Source organism: Eulemur rufifrons, unplaced genomic scaffold (genome assembly GCF_041146395.1).
Source record: "Eulemur rufifrons isolate Redbay unplaced genomic scaffold, OSU_ERuf_1 scaffold_243, whole genome shotgun sequence".
Classification (NCBI taxonomy): Eukaryota; Metazoa; Chordata; class Mammalia; order Primates; family Lemuridae; genus Eulemur; species Eulemur rufifrons.
In genome coordinates, this window is record NW_027183025.1 from 82,501 (window position 1) to 85,963 (window position 3,463).

The following is a 3,463-nucleotide window of genomic DNA, read 5'->3' on the forward strand; positions in this document are numbered from 1 at the left end:
CCGCCGACGCCTAGCCTGCCTCCGCCGCCTAGCCCGCCGACGCCTAGCCCGCCGCCGACGCCTAGCCTGCCTCCGCCGCCTAGCCCGCCGACGCCTAGCCCGCCGCCGACGCCTAGCCCGCCGACGCTTAGCCCCCCTCCGCCGCCTAGCCCGCCGCCGCCGCCGCCGCCTAGCCCGCCGCCACCGCCGCCTAGCCCTCCTCCTCCTCCTCCTCCTCCTCCTCCTCCTCCTCCTCCTCCTCCTCCTCCTCCTCCTCCTCCTCGTCCTCGTCCTCCGCCGGTTTCGTGCCGGGATCCCATGGTCCTTGGGGTTGACCAGATGTCCTGTCGCACTTAGTCTCTGCGGGGCTGGCCCCATCGATGCTATGGAGGGGCATCACCGCCAGGAGGCGCTGCGGTTGCGGGCTTCTCGACTCCCTCTCCTTCCCCACCCCTCCGCTCGCCCGCTCCTCCTTTCTTTACTCCCTATCGCCCCGCCCCGTTTTTTCTCCACACACACGCAATTATCACGCTCACGAACTATCCCGGGACCTGGCGTGACTTTCATCGCAATCTCCCCCCCCCCCCCGGACACACACACATAGAGACACACCCTCCCGGCAGGGAGCACCCTGAGTGGTCGAACAGATGTCGCTGCTGCATGCGGCCTCCGCATGGGTTCGCTGGTTGACCAGATGTCTGGTCCTTGGGTGGTTGACCAGATGTCTGGTCTGTGGTTGTCATCCTGACAGGGAGGCTTCGGGACGGATTTGGTCTCTCTGGCCTCGCTGCCCCTAGGGGTCACCCTGCGATCGGTATTCTTCTCGCGCGGGGCGAGGGGCGCTCCGGAGCATTCCTCTCCTCTCGGAGTTTCTGTCTGCAGTCTCTCGACTTGCTCTCACTCCCCTACCCTGCTGTGTGACTTTCTTTTTGGTCCTTTCATTTTATCTATTCTCTCTTTGCCTTTTCCTGCGCGCCTTTCCGCTCCCCCCCCCCCCCCGGATTCATGGTTTCACGTCACGCGGGTGACGTGCCGACACACCAGGAGGCCCTTCTCACACGTGCTCGTGAACACGCAATCAACACGTTTATGAACTAGAAAGGGATCTGGTGTGACTTTGCTATTATTTCCCCTCCCCTCCTCCCCGCGCTGAGAATGAGTTTCCCCGGGCTCGTGTGCCCGCCTGGGAATCGGCTGCAGACGCCATGGCCCCGGGTCGACCACATGTTGCTCTGGGGTCCACCAGATGTCTCTGGCGAATTGGGGCCCTAGGTGCTTGTGACGGTGTGGTCACTAGGTGTCGCTCTGGGCTCAGTATTCTTCCTTCTCGCTGTGACTTTGGTCTCTTTTTTTCGAAATTTCTTTCTTTCTTCCTCTTTTGCCCTGTTTCCATTTTCCCTTCTTAATCTCTTTCTCTCTTTTTGTTGCTTTTTTTCCATGGCAGATGGGTGATGTGTGTGTGGAGGAAACGCGGCGTCAGGGAGAAGACACATCTCACACGTGCTCGGGAACACCCGATCGTCACGCTTCTGAGTACCGACCGATGGATCTGGTCCCGAATTTTTTAATAGTTTTCTCCTCTCTCTCTCTCTCTCTCTCTCTCTCTCTCTCTCCCCCCCTTCCTTCTCTTTCCTTTCTCTCCCTTCCTTTCTTTCTTTCTCTCGCTCTCTCGCTCTCGCTCTTCTTTTCTTTCTGACAGAGTCTCTCGTTCTGTTGCCCTGGCTAGAGTGCCATGGCGTCAGCCTAGCTCACAGCAATCTCAAACTCCTGGGCTCAAGCGATCAGACTGCCTCAGCCTCCCGAGTAGCTGGGATTACAGGCATGTGCCAGCATGCCCAGCTAATTGGATATACGTGTGTGTGTGTGTGTGTGTGTGTGTGTATATATATATATATATATATATATATATATTTTTTTTTTTTTTTTTTTTTTAAACAGAGTCTCACTCTGTTGCCCAGACTAGAGTGCCGTGGCGTCAGCCTAGCTCACAGCAACCTCAAACTCCTGGGCTCAAGCGATCCTACTGCCCCAGCCTCCCGAGTACCTGGGACTACAGGCATGCGCCACCGTGCCCGGCTAATATTTTTCTGTATATATTTTTAGATACTGTTTCTGTATATATTTTTAGATATATAGTTTCTTTCTATTTTTAGTAGAGATGGGGGTCTCGCTCTTGCTCAGGCTGGTCTCGAACTCCCGACCTTGAGCGATCCACCCGCCTCTACCTCCCAGAGTGCTAGGATTACAGGCGTGAGCCACCCCGCCTGGCGTGTACGTTCTGTATTCACAGACAGACGGAAGGCAGGGAGAATGTTACCCTTTCAAAGCCCGCCCTGCTCGCCTCTCAGCCCACCGATGGCACTCTGAATCCCGTGGCATTCCTTCACTCAGCTGAATTCTTCAGCACCCGACCCCCCCCCCCTCGCCCCACCCCCGTGCCACGGGAGTTCGTTCTCATGGCAGAGCCATCGAGGCTGTTGCCACACGTGTTGTAGGTGCCTAGGCAGACTGTGCCCTGGCCCCGAGGAGGTACGGAACCGCCTATCGCCTCGGGAGGGAGGGACAAGATGTGTCCGTGTCCAAGGCGACGTCCTGTCGATCACGAGGAGGCCTGCAAAGGCTCGTATCTGCCAGGCATTGAGCCACATGACATGAAACACCGGTGTGTTCCTTCACTTAGGTGGTGTCGCGTGTTGATACTCACAGAGGATGATAAACCCACTCGCATGCCGGCTGAGCCCCCTGTGTCTCCTCCTCTATCCACTGAGGGAAAAAACCGCAACGAAAGGTAGAGAACCACAGGGTGGGAAGAGAGCCCGTCGCTCTCCCTATGTGACCGTCCGGAGTGCTCGTTCAGATGGGAGGAGGTGTGTTTGTGTGTGTATGTGTGTGTTTCATTGATTTTGGTGCCATCTTTTCTCTGCAGCTGCGTCAGAGGACAGCGATTTTTCCGATTTTCACTCCGCTGAGTGAATTGCCTTTTGAAGAGAATGTCCACAGGAAGCCTACGGTTCTCCCGCGTGGGTGGCCCTCCTCTAGAAATGAATCTCGTTTCTTGAACGGAGGGGACTTGTTGACGCCATCATGCTTTCGGGACGACTTCTCAGACGCTAGCTTTGGACCGCAACATAGGTGCCCCCCGACATTGCCTCAAGGGTTCCGTGGTGCCTCCTGTCAAGAGACCCCACCGACCGTCCCCAGCCTGCCCGCTCAAGGGAGCCGGGCCCCTTCTGATCTGTCCGCCCGCCGTGAAGCTCCCTCCCGAGGGTCGGAAAGCCCACCTGTTTCCCAGTTCGGTTGAATGATGGGGCACCCGGGCAGGGCACTGGCACCGAGTGACTCCATTCTGAGTCTGTCTGCTCTGTGGGGCGGGGGCGGGTGGGAGGGGGGGCAGTTCCGTCTCGACCGGTGGCCTCCTACCGACTGACTCTATGGGACGGACCATTCTCACTCAGGATCGTGTAACCTTCTTGGCCTAGGCACA

The 3,463-nt window shown here is 57.6% G+C and overlaps 1 pseudogene; it reads right to left on the minus strand.

Moving 5' to 3' along the window:
* Positions 1–993: 993 nt before the first annotated feature.
* On the minus strand, positions 994–1,085 carry LOC138379979 (small nucleolar RNA U13; annotated as a pseudogene).
* Between the last annotated feature and the right edge of the window lie 2,378 nt (positions 1,086–3,463).